The 18,270-nt window shown below is 43.9% G+C and overlaps 1 long non-coding RNA gene across 1 annotated transcript; it reads right to left on the minus strand.

Moving 5' to 3' along the window:
- Positions 1-487: 487 nt before the first annotated feature.
- On the minus strand, positions 488-3,030 carry LOC123053105 (uncharacterized). Its single transcript, XR_006425404.1, has 2 exons — positions 2,814-3,030; positions 488-2,393 (listed from the first exon to the last, which is right to left on the minus strand). It is a non-coding gene; the product is annotated as an uncharacterized lncRNA (long non-coding RNA).
- Positions 3,031-18,270: the final 15,240 nt, after the last annotated feature.

Below are 18,270 nucleotides of genomic sequence, written 5' to 3' on the forward strand. Positions count from 1 at the left end.
CACATAATTTCCATCAAGCTTTTTAGGAGATTAACTTATGTGCTCTAATTTCATTAACCTATCAGATTACCAGCCACGTCTTGGAGAATTTCAATTCAATTTGCTGCCCAGAGCTACAACAGGATTTAATTTGCTCATCCAGAACTAAACCAACCTTACGTCTCCCAAGACTCTTATCTCAATAAAAAGAGGGCACTGGTCTTGCGTTCATAAAAAGATGTTGGCGAACCCAACAACTCAATAAAAAGAGGGCATCGGTATTACGTTCATAAAAAGATGTTGACAGATTAGGTGCCCATAAAAAGAAGGCATGTGCCGCCCGCCTCAACGGCATTTCCCACGTCTACGGACCACGATGAAATGACGACTGAATGGTCCCGTTTCCTGCAAATAAAATCATGCAAACGAAGGATCTTGATGGAGTCGAACCATCATTCCCAGCAATTTGTTTGCTAGGATGCTCTTTCCAGTTCAGAGCTAAAGATCCACCATTTATTCATCTTTTAACTTTGAAGTAGACAAAATATGCAGATCAAGCCATTTCAGACTCGAGCACAGCCCCAAGATTCTCCAATCAAATTGAATGAGTGACAAGCCCACTTTGAATAAGCCTGCTTACTAAAAAAATACATAAATTTGTTTTTAACAATCTTGTTAAGACAAATGTCAGAAGAATGCAGAGCTTGTTAGACAAATGTTAGAAGACAAATTAAATTATAGATTTGTTTGACAAATCAAAAAAGATCAAGCCAATTCAGACCAGCCATGCAGAGCAAAATTCTCCAATCCAATCTAACTTGAAACGACATTCAGCCAATTTGAATTTGCCTGCTTACTAAAATAAATTAGAACGACATTCAGTAAGCTATGAAAAAACCATTCGCTGGATTCTCTAATCTTACATAATGCAATTTAAGCCCCAGGCTTCCTCGACGCAGCGCCTGCACCGTACAGAATATATCAACCCAATTTAATTCTTCAATTCAGGTTTCGGTATATCAAACACGAGCAACATTTCTTGAGAGCGAAAATGGCATCGAAAATCATAACTTGTCTGCAACTTCATTAGATATGAAGATCTGCCTCCAGTAATCCTCAAAGAGGAATCCAACTTTCCACGAGAGGTAGTATGATGCAGCAGCAACATCTGGACAAGCTCCAGTAACTAAAGTACAGATAAATTTCGAAGACTAACAAGTCGTACAAAAAGGAATCAAGTCTTTCAATGGTATATACATACAGAACTACTCATGGCAACCAACAGACAAGCAACTCGCCTTATTAGGATCACAAGACTATGAACACGGCATGGCAAGATAAAATAGATATGCAGAGTTACTAAAAGTTCTCAGGATCACTTAGCCTGTGTTGCATAAGTAGATGGTTGGCTCGTGGGAATTTCCCTATTTTCATTCTTGGGGTGCAAGGGTACAAAATTACAGGTATGATCAACCTTGTATTGAACTGAAGATCCACCATGTACAGTTAACTCATTTAGTTGAGATGAAGTGCACAAGAATTTTTTGATCGACAACTTTGAGGTCAGTTCAGATTGACCCTTCAGAAAAGCACTAACGTTTCTGGGTCACTTAAAATTTAAATTGATATAACGCTGAAAGAAGTAGTTAGATGTACCTTCGTGCGTAGTTAAATTGATCCTCACAACGTAGTTACCGCTGCGCCCAGGCCTGTTCACATATTAGCTATGTAGGATCGCGGTGTACTTCAGATGATGCGGTGGAATCAACAACACAGGAGAAGGACAGAGACACCATGGCAGGGTGGAGAACCCGGGCAAAATAGAACAAATAGATTGTTCCCGTGCGATCTCCACCCCGCAAACACCACCAAATATACTTTTTATTGTCTTGTGGCCTGCCAAGCGAGCGCACCCGACATGGCAAAGGCCGTCCTACCCTACCAATGTATTGGTACATCAAGTTGTACAATACGCACGTCCTCGCATGCGCATCATCAGCTTACCAACACAATTACCTTTCTGTGATGTTTGGAGACAGGCCAGAATCATCTTGTGAGCAGAAGGGAACACGTACATCATTTGATCGGCAAACAGAAACCATATATTGGATGGCCCGTTTCCTTCTGGCGCCTTACGAGAAAGACTCAAGAAAGCATTCTTCAGCTTAACCACCAACCGTCGTCGGAGAAGATATCAGTTGGCGTTGGCCGTGGGCATCATAAACCAGTGAAGATGAACCAGCAGGGGTGGCGTTCCACGGAGACAAACATCCACAGCGGCATGCGAACAGGAAGCAGATGACATAAACTGACGGATCTGACGCATCAACCGATTCAGCCGTCACAAGCGGAAGGACACAAAATCCCTTCGCTTAAGGGATAGACATGTATTTGGAGAGGCGAATCGTCCACCACTGCATCAAAAAGAAGAGATAACCCATGAGATCTGAAAGGCGTTGACGAATATTCAGAACAGAAATCCTAATTAGGTGAACAGCGTACAAAAGGTCGTCTAACTTTGGCTCCATAATATAGTTATAAGAAATTTGAAACAGAAATAATTTGGAATTTAAGACAACAATCCAGGAATCCACATAATAATCTTATAACGAATAAACAAACACATATATAGATCGAATTCGTAGTACTGTATTAGGGCAAGAATGAAGACAAACATATACTCTCTTGGATCTAGATCTAGCTGTGCTAAAAATGCGAAATCACCCACCTACCAAATCACGACCAAACCATACTAGTAATCTGAAGTAGCGTCAATGATTTCTATCTAATAATTCGAGGATCTAAAGTAAGAGAAGAAAGTAGATAGTTGGCACCTCACGATCCCCGCGACGGAACCAAGATGAGCCGTCCCTGCGACGGGCGGTGACGGGAGCAGGAGAGAACGGTGCGAGGGAAACGCGTATATAAGAGAGAGGGTGGTTGGTGCTTGGTGGATTCTCGATCACGGAGTCGGTTCGGGTGGTGGACGGCTCCGATCGGGTCACGTATAGCTGTCTATATGTGCCGTTGTCGGTTGGGGGACGACGGAGGACCTCACGTCTCGCACGGATTCTTGTTCGCGTTTGCGTGCTCCCTTTGGCCACTTTTCCTGGTTGGCGTAATCCCTTGCGTCACCGGGAGGCTGATCGTCTACATCCACAAACCGTCTTGATATTCCATGTGGCCAGTTATGTGCTGGCTAGGGTTGCATAAACAAACCCTCGTGTAAGGGCATATCCAACGACGACCTGCAAATTTTCTTCTGCATCCGTCGCGGACAGAGGGGCCTAGTCCACGGACATAGATGCAGAAAACCGTCATCCAACATTGTCTGCATACATCCCACCAAGAATTCAAACTTATCGAACGAAATTCGTTCAAATACGGCCAGATTTCATATAAACCTACGGATTTTACTACATTTACATCAACTAAGCGGTGCTCGTTCGGCTCTTGAGGTATGATTAATACACCTATTCTATGATCGTCGGTGCTTGTTCCTTGTGTCCGCCGATGAGCCTCGAGAATTAAAGATTCGTCTTCCGTAACATCCGCCTCCGGAGCCCCTGGAAGTGAAGTTGTCCGCCTCCACGTCGCCGCCAAACGGCTAATCAGCCGCCAATATTGAGCCCACCAAGCTTGGCTTCAACGAGAGAAGAAAAGTGGTGGCCTTCTTAGGACCCTAGCGACGGCGACCTACTGTGCTCTACTCTTCCTCGTTGTTGGCGGCTCCCGCGGACGTGACGGCTTCGTGGTCGTGGCGGCAGGGCGCGACGATGTTGTCCCCGTCGTCGGTCTCGCCGAACAACACCTCGTCTACCGCCTCGTCGCACTCCTTGTAGGCGGCTACCAGTTCTGCCGCCCGCTGGCGGTACCACCAGCGGGTGAGGCGAATCACACGGGCGGAGTGGTAGGACTCAAGCAGCGTCGCCTGCTCCGCTGCTACTTGTGAGCCGCGTTGAGATTTTCTTCGAAGAGGAAGGGTGAAGCAATACAGTAGCTGATAAGTATTTCCTAAGTGAGAACCAAGTTTATCGAACCAATAAGAGAACCATGTAAATCCTAGCGAATAATACATGCACACACAAGAGCAAATACTTACACCCAATGTCGGTGTCAAAACTGGCAGACCTCGGGTAGGGGGTCCCGAACTATGCGTCTAAGGATCGAAGGTAACAAGAGGCAGGGAACACGATGTTTACCCAGGTTCGGGTCCTCTTAATGAAGGTAATACCCTACTTCTTGCTTGATTGACTTTGATGAGTATAGGGGTTACAAGAGTTGATCTACCTCGAGATCGTAATGGCTAAACCCTAAATGTCTAGCATGTATGATTATGATTGCCTCTACGGACTAAACCCTCCGGTTTATATAAACACCGGAGGGAGCTAGGGTTGCACAGAGTCGGTTTACAGAGAAAGGAATCTTCACATCCGCACGTCAAGCTTGCCTTCCATGCCAAGGAGAGTCCCATCCGGACACGGGGAAAGTCTTCCGTCTTGTACATTCACGGCCCATCAGTCTGGCCCATGTCACATAGCCCGGACGCCCGAGGACCCCGTAATCCAGGACTCCCTCAGTAGCCCCTGAACTTGGCTTCAATGACGATGTATCCGGCGCGTAGACTGTCTTCGGCATTGCAAGGCGGGTTTCTCCTCCGAACACTTCAAAGCAGTTGATTACAAGAACTGTATCCGGATTTGTGCAATGACCACAACCCTCCACCGCTAGGGTATAATACTTAACAAAAAAGCATGACACGTCTTTTACTGACAATTCCACGGGCGAGACGTTACATCCAGCCTCCCCATCATTTTGAATCGCTCCTCCCATTTCGCGTTTCAAGACGCAGTCTCCGGTGACACGTCTTGTCAAAGCAAAAGATTGTGTCCCCTTATTACGGGATTCCCATCAATACAGGTTTGGGTAATCCAACCATGCCGTTCGCACGACCCCTTGGGAATATGCGAGTTTTAATGCTCGTGGGGGGGCGCTCTATATCCACTGCCTTTATAAGGGCATAAGAATCCAACTTTTCGCCCCATGCCTTCTTCTTCCTCAGCCCATCCGCCCTTGAGCTCCAGCGCCCAGGCTTCGATCCCCTCCGTTCCCAGAAAATACTCTAGCCATGTTCGGATCCGGAGCGCAGGGGAGGTGGATGGCCTCCTCCGTCACGAAGGGGAACATCAAGGAGCTCCGGGAAGCGGGGTATTTAGCCAAGGAAATCGCCCACCGGCTTCCGCCCAAGAAGCAGATCGTCCTTACTCCGGAGCCCCATGAGAGGGTAGTTTTTATTCCTCATTTCCTTCGCGGATTAGGGTTTCCCCTCCATCCTTTCGTCTGCGGCCTTATGTTTTACTACGGGCTAGATTTCCATGATCTAGCCCCGAATTCCTTCCTCAATATTTCGGCGTTCATCGTCGTGTGTGAGGCATTCCTCCGCATCCCTCCCCACTTTGTCCTATGGCTCAAGATCTTCAATGTGAAGCCCAAAGTGGTGGATGGTCAACACGCGGAGTGCGGCGGCACCATGGTGAGCAAGCTCCCCAACGTCACTTGGCCCGAAGGCACCTTTGTGGAGACCGTGAAGGGGTGGCAGCAGGAGTGGTTCTATGTCATGGAACCCCGCGACTCCACATGGGCCGCTTCCCCCGAGTTCAAGTCCGGGCCTCCAATGCAGCTTACGTCCTGTCTCAATAAGGGCCTAGACTGGGCGTCGTCCGACGAGGTGACGATGCTGCAAAGGCGCATCAAGAGTATGGTGGACAAGAATACAAGTCTTGCCAGCGTGATCCAGGTGATGCTCTTTCGTCGGATTCTCCCCTGCCAAAGCCGGACTCAGCACATGTGGGAGTTCGACCCGGCCGGTCCCCGGACTGTACAGCGGTTCTTCGGCACGAAGCACGAAGACATGTGGAAGCTGCTGTTCAAGACCCAAAAGACATGGCCGAAAACGACCGACGACCTCGGCCTCGACTGCACTCACGCAACGTCTCCCGTAAGTTTTTACGATAACCTCATTATTTGTGAATCCAAGGGGCATGCTTAAGCTTTCCATTCTTCTGACAGGGCTGGACGAAGAAGGCGGAGTAGATTCACTGTCCGGCTCCGCTACCCGGAGACCCAGCCATTCCTCTGTTAACGAGGATGCTGGTTCCGGCGCCATATCAGGCGCCGGAAAAGAAGGCCAAGAAAAAGGGCAAGGAGGCCAAAAGCGGCCTCCGCCGTAAAGGTGCTTCGGACGTAGTGTCCAAAGACACCGAGACTCACTCCTCCCCTGACGAATACGAAGGGGAAGAGGAAGAGAGTAACTCTCCCCCTAAGGGGGGAAAGAAGAAGAGGGGGGCTTCCGCGGATCTGGAGGCGGAGGCGTCCAAGAAAGGGAGAATCTCCCACACGGATGACTCCGAATCGGACGCCGATGGGTGGCGTCCCAGGCCGAAGCCCCTGGCCGGATCGTAAGTACCCCCAAAGGCACTTGTACTTATATATCTATTCGGCCTTCTGCCTTGTGATTTTAATATACTGAATTTCGTGCTGCAGTCCGGCTCGCGTCCTCCCCCAGCAATCCTCATCTTCGGGGAATTCGCTGGATCCGAACATGATGGACAGCGGGTCGCCTCCGCCGGCCTCCGCCCCCAACGCTACGGATAATGCTGAAGTGTTGTTCTGAAAGACCCTTCCGGGCCAGGGAGAGGTGCGGGGAGCCGCCAAGGTGGCGCCAGAGGGTGATATCCCTGCTACCGGCAACATGGGGGAATCGACCCCCATGGAGACTGACGGTGGGGGCCATGCCCAATTCGGCCCCCAACCGAATATTATTCCGGAGGCCCATACGGCTCCGGAATCAGGTGAGCAGCCTCCTTCGAAAGAAGGGGGTGCGCAAATTCCATCGGCGACCTCTTTCAATCTGGAGGCGCCGGATACTCTGGTGGAAGCACTTCAGAGCGCCATCATTGTAGAAGAACATCGTACCCTTATGGGTACGGTGGTTAAAAGGGTTCGGTCCGCCAAAAGCGGATTGAACGAGGCCTATACTAGCCTTCTAAGAGGCTTTGAGGTATGTAGTATAATGCCTTTTGGCTACATAAGAAAAATATCTGTGTATAGATAGCAGCCCCTGAGACTCTGTTCGGTGTTCACAAAGAAAGGCCGAATAGAGGATCTAATGACTCAAACAGGGGATTAACATACATATCTATTTGAACCGAACAGGCTGCAATGCAGACATCGGCTACCCATGCCGCCGAAGCGTCTGAGCTGAGGCGAAATTTAGTGGAAAGCAAGGTATGTGATACCGAAAATGCTTTTGAAATTAATAGCAGCAATAATTTGCCGTCTGAATGAGTCGTATAACTGTGCTCATAGCTGATGCGTCTGAGGTCGATACCCTGAAGAGCGCGCTGGCCGAGGCCAAGAAAGAGGCGGAGGAGAAACGAGCCGCCCGCCTAAAACATGAGTCAAGGGTGTCCGAAGTCCAGCAAGAGCTTAAGGATGCTATAAGCAAATGTGAGTCCTTAGAGCACCAAGTTTCGGATCAAAAATCCGAACTTGCTAAGGCCCTCCAAAGTGCTCAGAAGGCCCGGACTGAAGTCCAAAACGTCTGCCGGAGATCCAAGAGGCGAAGAAAATTGCGGTTGGTAAGGCCTTTAATATGCAAAGCAGATTTGTGAGGGAGAAATACATCTTACTGACCGAGGTTTGGAGTTCTCCAGGAGCATTTGCGGATCTGCCCCATAGTGTTGCTGATGCTGCAGAGTTCTTCCGAGCCGAAGAGGGAGCTCAACGGAGAAACTGTTCTGGTCGCAATACCTTGCGCCAGAGCATCAAGTGCCCCTCAGCGATCAGCTGAAACAACTGACCGAACTGCATAAGATGGCCGAGCTGGCTATGAAGGATTCTATAATCCGTCTATGGCCTGCCGAATCCATACCCAGCAGCTACTTCGGGCTCGTGAAGCGGCTGATCAATGCCTGCCACCGACTTAACGCCGTGAAGCGGTCGGCCTGCATCGAAGGTGCGCGGATGGCCTTCGCCCGCGTCAAGGTGCAGTGGGCGAAGATGAACGCCGTCAAGCTCGCGACCGAGGGACCGCCTGCAGGCAAAGAGCATCGCACACCGGAGCGGTATTTCGATGATGTCCTGGAGGGATCCCGCATTGTAGAGGGCTAGTGTTCAAAGGACGTTGATACGTCTCCAACGTATCTATAATTTATGAAGTATTCATGCTATTATATTATCTATTTAGGATGTTTATGGGCTTTACTAAACACTTTTATATTATTTTTGGTACTAACCTATTAACCGGAGGCCCAGCCCAAATTGTTGTTTTCTTGCCTATTTCAGTGTTTCGAAGAAAAGAAATAACAAACGGAGTCCAAAAGGAATGAAACCTTCGGGAGAGTTATTTTTGGAATGGAAGCAATCCAGGAGACTTGGAGTAGACGTCAGGGAAGCTTCGAGGGAGCCACAAGGCAGGGAGGCGCGCCCCCACCCTCATGGGCCCCTCATGGCTCCCCTGACCGACTTCTTTCGCCTATATATGTCCATATACCCTAAAAACATCGGGGACAGAATAGATCGGGAGTTCCGCTGCCGCAAGCCTCTGTAGCCACCGAAAACCAATCGGGACCCTGTTCCGGCACCCTGCCGGAGGGGGGATCCCTCACCCGTGGCCATCTTCATCATCCCGACGATCTCCATGACGAGGAGGGAGTAGTTCACCCTCGGGGCTGAGGGTATGTACCAGTAGCTATGTGTTTGATCTCTCTCTCTCTCTCTCTCTCTCGTGTTCTTGAGGTGATACGATCTTGATGTATCGCGAGCTTTGCTATTGTAGTTGGATCTTATGATGTTTCTCCCCCTCCACTCTCTTGTAATGGATTGAGTTTTCCCTTTGAAGTTATCTTATCGGATTGAGTCTTTAAGGATTTGAGAACGCTTGATGTATGTCTTGCATGTGCTTATCTGTGGTGACAATGGGATATCACGTGATCCACTTGATGTATGTTTTGGTGATCAAATTGCGGGTTCAGTGACCTTGTGAACTTATGCATAGGGGTTGGCACACGTTTTCGTCTTGACTCTCCGGTAGAAACTTTGGGGCACTCTTTGAAGTTCTTTGTGTGGGTTGAATAGATGAATCTGAGATTGTGTGATGCATATCGTATAATCATACCCACGGATACTTGAGGTGACATTGGAGTATCTAGGTGACATTAGGGTTTTGGTTAATTTGTATCTTAAGGTGTTATTCTAGTACGAACTCTATGATAGATCGAACGGAAAGAATAGCTTCATGTTATTTTACTACGGACTCTTGAATAGATCGATCAGAAAGGATAACTTTGAGGTGGTTTCGTACCCTATCATAATCTCTTCGTTTGTTCTCTGCTATTAGTGTCTTTAGAGTGACTCTTTGTTGCATGTTGAGGGATAGTTATATGATCCAATTATGTTATTATTGTTGAGAGAACTTGCCCTAGTGAAAGTATGAACCTTAGGTCTTGTTTCCTAGCATTGCAATACCATTTGTGCTCACTTTTATCATTAGTTACCTTGCTGTTTTTATATTTTCAGATTACAAATACCCATATCTACCATCCATATTGCACTTGTATCACCATCTCTTCGCCGAACTAGTGCACCTATACAATTTACCATTGTATTGGGTGTGTTGGGGACACAAGAGACTCTTTGTTATCTGGTTTGCAGGGTTGCTAGAGAGAGACCATCTTCATCCTACGCCTCCCACGGATTGATAAACCTTAGGTCATCCACTTGAGGGAAATTTGCTACTGTCCTACAAACCTCTGCACTTGGAGGCCCAACAACGTCTACAAGAAGAAGGTTGTGTAGTAGACATCAAGCTCTTTTCTGGCGCCGTTGCCGGGGAGGTGAGTGCTTGAAGGTATATCATTAGATCTTGCAATCGAATCTTTTAGTTTCTTGTTTATCACTAGTTTAGTTTATAAAAGAAAACTACAAAAAATGGAATTGAGGGTACCTCGTATGCTTCATATTTTTAATATCTTTCATGAAAATAAGGATTCTGATAATTGTGCTCAATTGCTAGAGGAAGAATGCATTAGAATGTTTGGCACTAAATCTTTGAATGATGAGCATGATTGCAATGTGGTTAGTATGAACTCTTTGAATATCCATAGTACTAATGATGATTGCACTAGTCATGATGAAAATGTCTCTTATAAGCATGTCAATTTTTGTGGAGTGCATAGAGTTTGCAAGTACACACCAAATAGGGAAGATAGATTTTGCAAGAGGCACAAGTATTTAGAAACCAAATGGTTGCAAGAGAGGCTAGATGTTTGTGCTAAAAATTTAAAATCTTTTCGCCATACTTGTGAACTTTGCAATGAACATGGTCATTTAAACCCCCAATGCAAATTTTTTCATGATCGAATCGTGTCCAAAAATTGTGATGACTTGATTTCCCTTGCACATCATAATGAACTTAGTTTGCTTTTGGGTTATGAAGAAATGAAACGTATAACTAAGCATATTCCAGAATATAACCTTGAGAAATTCCTCGATATTGATCTAGAAGAAATTTTTATGTATTGTGCGGTGAATTGCATTGAAAATCCTTATATTGCCAATTACATAAAGAAAAGAAAAGAAATAGAGGATGAAGAGAATACTAATGAAAGGGAAGAGGCTTCCCAATATCCTCCTATTATTTCTTATGATGAATCAGGCAACGAGGAGGAGCTTTCTATTTGACCAATCTCATTAATAAGGAGCTCAAAAAAGGGGGTTAAACCCACACATAATATGAAGAAGAAAAATAAAAGACGGAGAAGCAAAGGTAGAAAGGTATCCCTCCCAAATGATGTTGCTCCTATTACTCCTTGTGATGATGATAATTGATATACTGTTGGTGCTATCCATACTATTAATGATGAGAGTGATTATGCTTATGATATGAAAAGGCCCAAGCTTGGGGATGCTATGTTTGATGACAATGACATGTTTGAGAATTTATTTGCTGCAATTAATGTTTGTCCCGAGCTTGGGGATGCCATGTTTAATGAAGAGGATATTTTTAGTCCCCCAAGTTTTGATATGCAAATTTATTATGATGATAACGTGCCTCCTACTTATGATGATTATATTGATGAAAGTGGGTTTGGAAGAGTGTCAACTTTAGGAAGTAATGATACCACTATTTAGGAGGGTGTTGAATCTTATTGTGATAATTATAAAAGTGGATTTGGAGAGGTCATGACTTTATTTAGTAATGATCCCACTATCTTGGAAGAGGTTTCAATCGATTATGATGCGAACAAAGTTGCTACTTATGATAACTATTGTGATGATACTTATGCTATAAAAAGTAGTGATGATTATATTTATAAAACTTGTCATGATTATGATTACCCTTTTTCTGAACATTACTCTTTTAATATGGAAACAATTTATAGTATTCAAGTTTCTTTTGATACTCCCACTATTCCGAATGAGAAGAATTTTTCTTATGTGGAGAGTAATAAAAATTCTATACTTGTAGATCATGAAAAGAATGCTTTATGTGATGGTTATATTGTTGAATTCATTCATGATGCTACTGAAAATTATTATGAGGGAGGAACTTATGCTTGTAGGAATTGCAATAATATCAAGTTTCCTCTCTACGTGTTGAAAATCTTAAAGTTATGCTTGTTTTGCCTTCCTATGCTAGTTGATTATTGTTCCCATAAATTGTTTGCTCACAAAATCCCTATGCATAGGAAGTGGTTTAGACTTAAATTTTCTTTCCATGTTCTTCATGATGCTCTCTTTGTGTTTCAATTCTTATCCTTTATGTGAGCATCATTGAAATCATCATGCCTAGCTATGGGCGTTAAACGTTAGCGCTTGTTGGGAGGTAACCCAATTTTATTTTTGTTCCTTGATTGCTTATGTTTAGCAATAAATAATCTATATAGCCTCTGGTTAGATGTGGTTTTATGTTTTAATTAGTGTTTGTGCCAAGTAGAACCTTCGGGAAGACTTGGGTGAAGTCTTTATGATCTTGCTGTAAAAAAACAGAAGCTTTAGCGCTCACGAGATGTGCTGCCATTTTTTACTGGAGAGTGATTTTAGGTTGATTATTTTTGTAGATGATTAATAGACAAATTCCTCAGGTCCACCAATTTATTTCAGAATTTTTGGAGTTCCAGAAGTATACGTTTGATACAGATTACTACAGACTGTTTTGTTTTTGACAGATTCTGTTTTCTATGTGTTGTTTGCTTATTTTGATGAATATATGAGTAGTATCGGAGGGTATGAACCATAGAGAAGTTGTAATACAGTAGATATTATACCAATATGAATTTAGAATGAGTTCACAACAGTACCTAACTGGTGATTTATTTTCTTATACTAACGGAGCTTACGAGTTTTCTGTTAAGTTTTGTGTTGTGAAGTTTTCAAGTTTTGGGTAAAGATTCGATGGACTATGGAATAAGGAGTGGCAAGAGCCTAAGATTGGGGATGCCCAGGGCACCCCAAGGCAATATTCAAGGACAACCAAGAGCCTAAGCTTGGGGATGCCCCGGAAGGCACCCCCTCTTTCGTCTTCGTTCATTGGTGACTTTACTTGGAGCTATATTTTTATTCACCACATGATATGTGTTTTGCTTGGAGCGTCAATTTATTTTGTTAGGATTTGCTTGCGGTTATTTAGAACAATGTTTTGCATCTTTTATTTCAATAAAAGTGGCATTGATAGCCTTTACTATGCCTATTTTACAAGTCTACATGTTGCTGTTTGAAAACAGAAAGTTTACCGCTGTTGCAAAAATTCCCTAGAAAAGTCAGAATGTGATAAAATGTTGAAACCTTTTTCATAATAAGCTCTGATAAATTTACTACAGTGGGAATTTTCTTTCATAATTTTTGGAGCTAGGGAAGTATGGATCTTGCTGCATTCTTTACAGACTGTCCTGTTTAGGCAGATTGCTGTTATGTTTGCATTGTTTGCATATGTTTGCTTCTTTAATGATTCTATTTGAGGATAGGACTATTAAATATGCAGAGGCATTTAGTATGCAATGTTGAATAATAATTTTAATGGTTTGCTACAGTAGAGTATGATGAGGTTTTTGCATTGGTTTATACTAACTTATCTCACGAGTCCTTGTTGAGTTTTGTGTGGATGAAGCTTTTGAGATTTAGGGAGACCGTGATATGAGAGGGATTAGGGAGACACAAAAGCTCAAGCTTGGGGATGCCCAAGGCATCCCAAGATAATATTTCAAGAAGTCTCAAGCGTCTAAGCTTGGGGATGCCCCGGTTGGCATCCCACCTTTCTTCTTCGACAACTATCGGTTAGTATCGGTTGATCCTAAGTTTTTGCTTCTTCACATGATGTTTGCTATTCTTAGAATGTCATTTTGTTTTGCTTGCTGTTTGAATAAAATATCAATATCTGAAATTATTAAATGGGAGAGTCTTCACATAGCTAAATAATTATTTAACTACTCATTGATCTTCACTTATATATTTTTGGAGTAGTTTGCCATTTACTCGTGTGCTTCACTTATATCCTATGAGTAAATAGTTGAATGAGCGAATATCATAAATCTGAATTTATATATGTTTCATATGCTTATCCCTTGGGGAGTAATGACTTCACATATAAGAAGTAGAGGTGGTAAATTTATTGAAGGTTAGCAAACATTGTATTGGTCACTTGAACAATTCATGAAAGAATATTGTGGGAAGAGAGGTTTCACATATAAATATACTATCTTGGACATCTTTTATGATTGTGAGCACTCATTAAAATATGACATACTAAAAGGTTGATGTTGGACAAGAAAGACAACGTAATGGGTTATGTTTTCTTATATCCGAAATAAAGTATATTGTCATGAATCATTCAAAATGCTGAGCTTGCCTTTCCCCCTCATGCTAGCCAAATTCTTTGCACCAAGTAGAGATACTACTTGTGCTTCCAAACATCCCTTAAACCAGTATTGCCATGAGAGTCCACCATACCTACCTATGGATTAAGTAAGATCCTTCAAGTAAGTTGTCATCGGTGCATGCAATAAAAATTGCTCTTTAAATATGTATGATCTACTAGTGTGGAGAAAATAAGCTTTATATGATCTTGTGATGTGGAAGCAATAAAAGCGACAGACTGCATAATAAAGGTCCCTATCACAAGTGGCAATATAAAGTGACGTTCTTTCGCATTAAGATTTTGTGCATCCAACTATAAAAGCGCATGACAACCTCTGCTTCCCTCAGCGAAGGGCCTATCTTTTATTCTTGTCTTATACCTTATGCAAGAGTCATGGTGATCTTCACCTTTCCTTTTTACATTTTATCCTTTGGCAAGCACATTGTGTTGGAAAGATCCTGATATATATATATATATATATATATATATATATATATATATATATATATATATATATATCCAATTGGATGTAAGGCATCATGAACTATTATTGTTGACATTACCCTTGAGGTAAAAGGTTGGGAGGCGAATCTATAAGCCCCTATCTTTCCCTATGTCTGATTAAAACTTTGAACCCATAAATATCGCGTGAGTGTTAGCAATTGTGAAAGACTAAATGATAGTTGAGTATGTGAAGTTTGCTGAATCAAAGCTCTGACATAGACTCTTCCTGAAAATAAGATGAATTGTAATTGTTTGATGACTAATAACATCGTTTGTTAGTTTTCAAGAAAGTTTATGATCTATACTTTAACATGTGAATAGTTTGTTACTTGATCATAAAAAGTTTTATGAGATGAGCTACTATTATGACATATGATGATGCTAGAAAAGGTGATTGAAATTATCATTGATCAAACTTGTGCACCTGCTAGCATTGACACTTCATAAATTATCTCTTTTATCATTTACCTACTCGAGGATGAGCAGGAATTAAGCTTGGGGATGCTGATACGTCTCCAACGTATCTATAATTTATGAAGTATTCATGCTATTATATTATCTGTTTTGGATGTTTATGGGCTTTACTAAACACTTTTATATTATTTTTGGGGCTAACCTATTAACCGGAGGCCGAGTCCAAATTGATGTTTTCTTGCCTATTTTAGTGTTTCGAAGAAAAGGAATATCAAACGGAGTCCAAACGGAATGAAACCTTTGGGAGAGTTATTTTTGGAACGGAAGCAATCCAGGAGACTTGGAGTAGACGTCAGGGAAGCTTCGAGGGAGCCACGAGGCTGGGAGGCGCGCCCTACCTCCCTGGGCGCGCCCCCCACCCTCGTGGGCCCCTTATAGCTCCCCTGACCGACTTCTTTCGCCTATATATGTCCATATACCCTAAAAATATCGGGGACATAATAGATCGGGAGTTCCGCCGCCGCAAGCCTCTGTAGCCACCGAAAACCAATCGGGACCCTGTTCCGGCACCCTGCTGGAGGGGGGATCCCTCATCGGTGGCCATCTTCATCATCCCGGCGATCTCCATGACGAGGAGGGAGTAGTTCACCCTCGGGGCTGAGGGTATGTACCAGTAGCTATGTGTTTGATCTCTCTCTCTCTCTCGTGTTCTTGAGGTGATACGATCTTGATGTATCGCGAGCTTTGCTATTGTAGTTGGATCTTATGATGTTTCTCCCCCTACACTCTCTTGTAATGGATTGAGTTTTCCCTTTGAAGTTATCTCATCAGATTGAGTCTTTAAGGATTTGAGAACGCTTGATGTATGTCTTGCATGTGCTTATCTGTGGTGACAATGGGATATCACGTGATCCACTTGATGTATGTTTTGGTGATCAACTTGCGGGTTCAGTGACCTTGTGAACTTATGCATATGGGTTGGCACACGTTTTCGTCTCGACTCTCCGGTAGAAACTTTGGGGCACTCTTTGAAGTTCTTTGTGTTGGTTGAATAGATGAATCTGAGATTGTGTGATGCATATCGTATAATAATACACACGGATACTTGAGGTGACATTGGAGTATCTAGGTGACATTAGGGTTTTAGTTGATTTGTATCTTAAGGTGTTATTCTAGTACGAACTCTATGATAGATCGAACGGAAAGAATAGCTTCATGTTATTTTACTACGGACTCTTGAATAGATCGATCAGAAAGGATAACTTTGAGGTGGGTTCGTACCCTATCATAATCTCTTCGTTTGTTCTCTGCTATTAGTGTCTTTGGAGTGACTCTTTGTTGCATGTTGAGGGATAGTTATATGATCCAATTATGTTATTATTGTTGAGAGAACTTGCACTAGTGAAAGTATGAACCTTAGGCCTTGTTTCCTAGCATTGCAATACCGTTTGTGCTCACTTTTATCATTAGTTACCTTGCTGTTTTTATATTTTCAGATTACAAATACCCATATCTACCATCCATATTGCACTTGTATCACCATATCTTCGCCGAACTAGTGCACCTATACAATTTACCATTGTATTGGGTGTGTTGGGGACACAAGAGACTCTTTGTTATCTGGTTGCAGGGTTGCTAGAGAGAGACCATCTTCATCCTACGCCTCCCACGGATTGATAAACCTTAGGTCATCCACTTGAGGGAAATTTGCTACTGTCCTACAAACCTCTGCACTTGGAGGCCCAACAACGTCTACAAGAAGAAGGTTGTGTAGTAGACATCAGACGTCATTTTTGAATGAATGTATCTATGTTGTCTGATCCTGTATTATGAAACAAGGCTTATGTATGATATATTGCTTGTTTTGCTTTGAAAATATTTCCTCTTGTGCGATCGTTTATGATATCTGAGAGTTGGCCAGTCGTCGGCTTCAGCCCCCACGTAGGTAGTATGGGGGTGTTCAGGATAGCATCTAAACACACTTGACCCAGCAATTTGGTCCGTGAAGGAGGTGTTAGTGCGGCGAACCAGGCAATCAGACTATGTGGCTTTATCGCTCTCACTAATTAGCCATAGGAGTTTTATAATAGGCGCATCCCCTAGTATTGTTCGATTATCTGAACTTGGGTGCTGTGGGTGCTCGGCCGGGTTAAGGCCGGCCTATCGCGTAATGCGGAAAAAATCGCAAGAGATTTATACTTGGTCACCGAATAGCTGGCTAGCTCTCGCCGCATCATGACAGTCAGTTTTTGGCTTTCTCTACTGAGGTGTTTGTCCGGATGAACCAGAAACACAATCGCAGTAGTTCTCCCTTTACTACCTTAGCCGAACAGGCGGAACGTAAGGCAGTAACCACAGGAGCCGGGCAACCCAACTATTGACCAAAGACATGATTCGAAGCCAATGCATATAATGCTACATTCGGGACGCCAAATTGTACTAGAAAAGTGTTCGGACTTTGTTTAGTATTTAAGAAATGTATGTGGCTCAATAGAGCCCCTGGCGATTTAAGTCGTACCGTGGTGTACATGACAATCAGACGAAAACAGGGAAATACAGGTTAAGAGGTAGGTTAGTACCGCATAGGCTGGGCTAGAACTGCTTCCATTATAGTCTGATTGATACGTCAAAACGTATTTGTACAACTAGTGCAGTAAGCAACAGGGCTATTTTACATGCCGAGTACAAGGGAAAGTTGCGTGCGGGTCCTGCAAACGGACGAGGTGGTCTTTAAAGACCCTTTAGATACTCTGCCATGCTTCTACACTGCTTTTGTCCTTGGTGTATTGTCCTTCGAGAGGATCGTCGCTCGGTGTTGTCATGATAGGCCTCGAAAAGAGGCCTAGGCACCGTTGAAAAGGTGACGTGGGTTGTAATTAAGGGACCTGAAAAAGATAAAGAAAAGAGAAAAAAGGAAAATATAAGTGCCCGGATAAGGTCTGGTCGTATTGTGGACTTTGTCTTTATGATGCCTCCATCTTTGCCCATGGTATCTTTAGTGCATAGTTATGTATGCGTGGCACATGGTCTGCAATTCGGTTGGAGCTGAGATGGAGGCCGGATTGCTAATGAGCTACTGCGGTGTAGTCCGGACTCGTTTAATGGTGTCCGGGGGCTTGGCCGCTGATGTAGTATTTGGCTTGATAAGGCTGCCCTGTACTTCCGCTGCCAAGGCCGCGGTGTGCTCCTCAGTACGGAGGGAGCGTTCCATGTTTCCATTGACTGTTATAACGCCGTGTGGTCCGGGCATCTTGAGTTTGAGATAAGCATAGTGCGGGACCGCATTGAAGCGAGCGACCGCGGTTCGTCCGAGCAGTGCATGATAGCCACTGCGGAAGGGGACGATGTCGAAGATCAAGTCTTCGCTTCGGAAGTTGTCCAGCGAACCGAAGATGACCTCCAATGTGATTGAGCCCGTGCAGCGGGCTTCTACACCAGGTATTACTCCTTTGAAGGTA

The sequence above is a fragment of the Triticum aestivum genome, chromosome 2D (assembly GCF_018294505.1).
Source record: "Triticum aestivum cultivar Chinese Spring chromosome 2D, IWGSC CS RefSeq v2.1, whole genome shotgun sequence".
Taxonomy (NCBI): Eukaryota; Viridiplantae; Streptophyta; class Magnoliopsida; order Poales; family Poaceae; genus Triticum; species Triticum aestivum.